Source organism: Mastomys coucha, unplaced genomic scaffold (genome assembly GCF_008632895.1).
Source record: "Mastomys coucha isolate ucsf_1 unplaced genomic scaffold, UCSF_Mcou_1 pScaffold21, whole genome shotgun sequence".
In the NCBI taxonomy this organism is placed as follows: domain Eukaryota; kingdom Metazoa; phylum Chordata; class Mammalia; order Rodentia; family Muridae; genus Mastomys; species Mastomys coucha.
The window spans coordinates 176,895,602-176,902,333 of NW_022196904.1; positions in this window are offsets into that span (position 1 = coordinate 176,895,602).

Genomic DNA, 6,732 nt, shown 5'->3' on the forward strand with positions numbered 1-6,732 from the left:
TAGCTATGATGGAGGTAAAATCCTTTGGTGATGTGAGGGTCATTGAAATACAGCTTTATTACAATGAACTCCAATGTCTAAAAATTGTTCTTATTTTGGGCTTGTACCAGAGTAAGAGCCAAGTTTTTAAGCTCTACTAAATACAAAACAAACAAATAAAAAAGACTTTATATATTTATGTTCATTTAAAAAATACTAGTAGTGATGTTATTATTTTAAAATATACAGTTAATATGTTTGGAGTTATTTAAAATTTATATTGAAGCCGGGCATGGTGGTACACATCTTTAATCCCAGCACCTGGGAGGCAGAGGCAGGTGGATTTCTGAGTTCGAGGCCAGCCTGGTCTACAGAGTGATCTAGCTCCAGGACAGCCAGGGCTTTACAGAGAAACCCTGTCTCAAAAAAAAAAAAAAAATTTATATTGAGAAAAACGTATGTATTTTCACTATTGCTGTAGATAAGTATCTACATAAGACTGTTAAATTGATTGTTGTTTTATATCAACAACTTTTATAATACTCATTTTTATTGTTATAATATTTTATAAATTTTAAAGAATATGATAAAAAAAGGTATTGTAGATATTGAAGGGGGCGTCTCTGGGAGGAGTTGGGGTACAGAAGGGAAACAAGAATGTGATTTAATTCTATTTTTCTATTTACTTAAAATATGTTTTTAAATGTTAACAAATTAAAAAAAAAAAAAAAGATCAGCTGTAGGACTGGAGAGATGGCTCAGTGGTTAAGAGCACTGACTACTCTTCCAGAGGTCCTGAGTTCAAATCCCAGCAACCACATGGTGGCTCACAACCATCTGTAATGAGATCTGATGCCCTCTTCTCATATGTCTGAAGACAGCCACAGTGTACTTATTATATATAATAAATAAATAAATCTAAAAATAAAAAAGGAAAGAAAAGACCCAAGACCAACGAAGCTATTGCACAGCTAGATACACAAGGGTACCATCACTGGTGTCTTATACTCTCTGCAAACATCATGTGTCTGCTTCAGCAAAACATCACATGAGTCTGCATTACAACACACAACCAGAAATGTCCACATCAGGTCGGCTTTAATGCCAGTAAAGAAGTGGACTTGCCGGTGAGAGAGACAGGGCACGAACAGGCAGAGAGCAAAAGCTTCCTTCTTCTGTGTCCTTTACCTAGGCTGCCACCAGAAGATGTGGCCTCAAAATGTCTGGATTAAAGGTGGCTCTTCCTATTTCAAGTTAGTTAATGAAGAGAAATCCCTCACAAGTATACCCAGCTGCTTGGGTTTTAGTTAATTCTAATTGTCGTCACCTTGACAACTAAGAATAGCCGTCAGTCTTCAGTGAAGTCCTTTGTATATTAGCTTCTATGTATTCATTTTCACTGACAGGTAGAACTGTTATATATTTACGATGTATACTATAGTGACATGCGGGTATGCTGCAAGCTAGTTAACGTATGCACCACTCTGTGTACTTCTGCGGTGAAAGTTTTGGGGATTTACCCTCTTAGCAATCTTTGAGTATAGAATAATAAGTCCTCCCCCCCGCCCCCCGGCTTCTTTCCACCTGACTGTAACTTTATGACATTTCACCAGCAGTGCCCCCGTGTCCCCATTATAGCCACCATCTCACTGTTTATTTTTTAGTTCAGCCCTTTGAGATTTCACACGTAAGTGAGACTTTTTGCACTGGCTTATTTCAGGTAATATAGTATCTCCCAGGTACATATACATCACAGACTACGGGATTTCCACGTCTTTCTTGCGATGGCTGACTAGTGTTTCATCTGGTCATCCTCCAATGGGCTCTCAGGCTGACTTCACATCTGGGTTGTTGTGCAGAAGTGCTGTGCTGACCGTGGGGGGCAGGCATCTCCTAAACAGACTGCTTTGCTTATCTTTTGGATACATGCCCAGTCGTTGGCTCTCTGGATCATGTGGTGGTTCTATTTTTGTTTTTGCAAGTTTACGCTCCTACCGAAGGTGTTTAAGGGTTCCCTTACTCAAACCTTATCCTTGTCTCTCTGATGATGACCATCCTGATAGGTGTGAACTGCTACTCCACTGTGGTTAATTTGAATTTCTCTGGTCCTCGTATCTTGTATGCCTGCTGGCTGATTTGAGAAATGTGTATTCTGCTCCTTCTGCTGGTTTTTAATCAGGCTATTTGTTTCCCCACTGTTGAGAAATTTGAGTTCCTTACATATTTTGGAGATTAGCCCTTGTCAGATGTATGGTTTGGGGATCTTTGCTCCTAGCTCATAGGCTGCCGCCTCACTCCCTCTCTGCTGGTCGGCTCTTCTGCTGTGCAAAGCAGTTTCCTTTTTTGGCTTGTTTAGGTTTTGGTTTGGCTTTATTGATTACCAAGCATTTTTAAAGTTTTGCATTAGCATATATTAATGATACATAATGATGGATTTTGTGATATTTTCAGACATGTAGATAGTGCATTTTGAGCATATTCACTGTTACCCTCTTTCCTCCCTCCCACTCCACGGATCCCCTTCCTCGTCTCAGCTACTTTCCCTTCTGTTTTATGTCATGTGTGTGTGAATGTGTGTATGTATATGTGTGAGTGTGTGTATGTGTGGGTGGGATGCATATGTGTGTAAATATGTGTATGTGAGTGTGTGTGTAGGTGTGTGAACGTGTATGTGCCTGTGTCTGAATGTGTATATGTGTGTATGTATGTGTGTATATGAATGTGTGGGTATGTATAAGTGTGAATGTGTGTGAATGTGTATATGTGTGTGAATGTGTGTGAATGTGTATATGTGTGTGAATGTGTGTGATTGTATGTATGTGTGTATCTGTGTGTGAATATGTGTATACATGTATGTGGATGTGTTTACACGTGTGTGTGAATGTGTGAGTGTATGTGTGTGAATGAGTGTAAATGTGTGTATGAGTGAATCTGTGTATACAAGTGTGTATATGAATGTGAGTGTGAATGTGTGTGTGAATATGTATGTGAGTGTACTGCATGTGTATATGAATGCGTGTATGTGTGAATGTGCATGTGTGTGTAACAGAATGAATTTAATTAGGATCCGTCACAGGAACATGGTGGGGTTATTTACAGGGTCATGGGCCACGTCCAGCTGTACACCACTGAAGAAACTGTCTTTCTCTTGTTTATGTTTGTTCCTGAGAAGTATCTCATAGCCCAGGTTAGCCTCAAACTCTCTGTGTAGCTGACAGAGACCTTGAGGTGCTCCTTTGGCCTCTACCTCCAAATTCTGGGATTAAAGATGTTCGCCACCATGTTTTTAAGGTTTTAGCTTTGTTTCCAGGGGTTTAGCCGTGACATTTTCACGCATGTGTTGTGTTATGCTTTGCTGTTTGCCTTGCCGTCTCCCCACCTCCTATCACCCTTTCCTCCCTGGGAAACCCTTGCCTTCTGCCTCCATGCTGTGTCCTCCATCCTCCAACGCTCTTCCTTTTGATGGAAGCCTTTTGTCTATTTCACCGTTCGACCTAGGCTTTTTAGTGATGTAAAAGCCATCATTGTCCAGGAGAGTGTCATCTCAGGTCTTAAGTCTTTAATGAGGTGGGGTTTTTGTTTGTTTGTTTGTTTGTTTTTGTTTTTTGATTTTTCAAGACAGGATTTCTCTGTGTAGCCCTGGCTGTCCTGGAACTCACTCTGTAGACCAGGCTGGCCTCAAACTCAGAAATCTGCCTGCCTCTGCCTCCCAAGTGCTGGGATTAAAGGCGTGAGCCACCACTGCCTGGCTTAATGAATTTTTACTTGACTTTTGAGTGTGGTGCGAGATGAGACTCTGACATCATTCTTCTGCACATGCATCCAGCTTTCTCAGCATCATTTATTAAGGAGACAGTCTTTTCTCCACCGTGAGTTTTCCACATCTCTGAAAAGGTTAACTCAAATGTGTGGATTTATTTCTGGGCTCCTGTCCTGGGCTCCACTGGTCTGTATGCGGTAAAGCTGCTGATTACTATAGCTCTGTGACAGACTTTTGAAACCTTGTAGAATAAGGATTCCAGCTTTGTTCTTTTTATCCAAGTGCTGGCCTTGTATACATATTCAAAACTTGTAGTTTATCTTCCCCCCACCACCGCCCCAGCACCAGAAAGAAAGAGAAAAAAGAAAGAAAGGAAGGAAGGAAGGAAGAAAGGAAGGAAGGAAGGAAGAAAGGAAGGAAGGAAGGAAGAAAGGAAGGAAGGAAGGAAGAAAGGAAGGAAGGAAGGAAGAAAGGAAGGAAGGAAGGAAGAAAGAAGGGAAGGAAGGGAGAAGGAAAGGAAGAAAGAAAGAAAGAAAGAAAGAAAGAAAGAAAGAAAGAGAGAAAGAAAGGGAGAAAGAAAGGGAGAAAGAAAGGGAGAAAGAAAGGGAGAAAGAAAGAAAGGAAGTCAGAAATCTTGTTTTATCCCTTCATGATTGTAGTAGTTTTCATGGTTTCCTGTAACATTTAGGACATTTCTTTCTATGTCTATGAAGCCTCATAGGGATTGCGGTGAATATGAAGAGTACTTTGTATAGTATAGACAGTTTAGCAGTCCAAAGCCTTCTAAACCAGGCCCAGAATCTCTTTATCCGTTATGTCTTTTCTTCCTTCCTTCCTTCCTTTGTTGTTGTTGTTGTTGTTTTTGCCTGTGTGATTGTGAGTCAGGGTGCCATTCTCCAGGTTGGCTTAGCTCACTCTGCAGCTCTGGCTGGCCGCAGGCTCATGGTGATCCTCCTGCCTTAGGATTAAGGTATGAGCCGCCACACCCAACTTACTATATCTTATTCAGTTTCTCTCATCAATGTTCTCAAGGTTCTATCTATACTTTAATTATTTTTATTATGGCAAAGTATTATTATATAATATGTGTCACCTAGCCACCTTAAGCACAGTTCAGGAGAATTACGTTCACAGTGCTGGACAGCGGTGCTCACTAGCTCTCTCAGGGACTTTTCTGTCTTTACATACCCTTTAAACAGTAGCTTCCTTCTGCCCGACTTCCTGGCCCCTGTGACCGCTGCATTCCTCTCTGTATCTGTGTCTATGATCAGGTATGTATTTGAGGGGAGTCACCCAACACTTGTGCCATCTCCTGTTTGTTTCCTGCAGGTTCCCCCATGATGCAGCTACATCTAAATGTCACCATTTTAACTATGACTCATATCCTACTGTGCCCATATAGTGGACACGTGGAAAGCTTCTGCCCCGGGAAGGATGTTGTTATGGAGACTGGTGTTCTGAGAGCGATACAAGTGTGCGTTCTGTTCTATGTGTGCACAGAGAGGAAGTACTGAACCATCTGTGACATGAACGTTCTGAGGAATGGCTTTGATGTCTCCACCGCACCAATTCGTGTCTCACCAACATGTATGAGTGTTCCAGACTTGCGCTGAGTATGCACCTGTGAGTCCAGAACTCTTGTGGCAGAGGCAGGCAGGCCAAGAGTTCAAGGTCATCCTCAGCTATATAAAGTCTGAGAGAAGCCTGGGTTACTTGAGACCCTGTTTTAAAAAGGGGGGAAAAAAAGAGAGAGAGAGAGAGGATTTCTAACTTCTCTATGCCCAAGCCAATATTTGTTTTCTGGAAATATATACATTCATATGTACACATATATGTGTAGCTAGATAAAATAACTATCCTAATGGATGTGACATGATGACTAGTTTGTTTTTGTTACAGTGCTGGGAATCTACCACTGAGATAAACCCATTTTCTATACCTATATTTAACCAGCCTAATTACATACTTTTTTGTTCATTTTGTTTTGTTTTATTTTGTTTTTTCAAGACAGGGTTTTTCTGTGTAGTACTAGCTGTCCGGGAACTTGCCCTGCAGGCAAAACTAACCTCAAACTCATAGAGATCCACCTGCCTCTGCCTCCCAAGCGCTGGGATTAAAGGAGTGTGCCACCACACCAGGCCAATTACATAGAGTTTTTTGTTTTGTTTTTCAATTTTTATTTCCTTAATTCACTTTATATTCCAATCATAGCCCCTCCTCCTCTCTTGCCAGTCCTACCCTTACAAGTTCCTTCCCTCACTGACCCCAGAGGCCGCCTTGGGTGCCATCCCATGCTGAGGCATCTAGTCCCAGCAGGTCTAGGCACATCCCTCCAACTGAGGACTAACCATGCAGTCCAGGTAGGAGAAAGGGATCCAATGGCAGGGAACAGAGACTGAGACAGCCCCCTTTCCACTTGTTAGGGGACCCACATGAAGACCAAGTTGCACATTTTTACATCCAGCACCTGCATGCTCCCTGGTTGGTGGCCCAGGCTCTATGAGCCCCATAGTCCTAGGTTAGGTGACTCTCTGGGTCTTCTTGTGATGTCTTCTATCCCTCTCTGACTTATTCACATCTATCCCTCACTCTGCTACAAGACTCCCCAGGCCCCACCTGATGTTTGTGGGTCTCTGCATCTGCCTCCATCTGCTGCTGGATGAAGCCTCTCAGGAGACAGTTATGCTAGGTTAAAGAGAACAATATCCAAGCTCTGTAGAGATGGTTCAGCAGTTAAAAGAACACTTGGTGCTCTTGCAAACGACCTGTCAATTCCCAGCACCCACATCGCAGCTCACACTACTTGTAGCTTACTAGCTCTATGGAATCCATCACCATCATCTGGCCTCCTGGGACACCTGTGTGCATGTGGTTCGCATGCTAAGCATGGGTGCACACACCCAAAATACATTTTTAAATATTATTTTTTAAGATTTATGTATTTATTTTATGTATATGAGTAAGCTGTCTCTCTCTTCAGACAACAGAAGAGG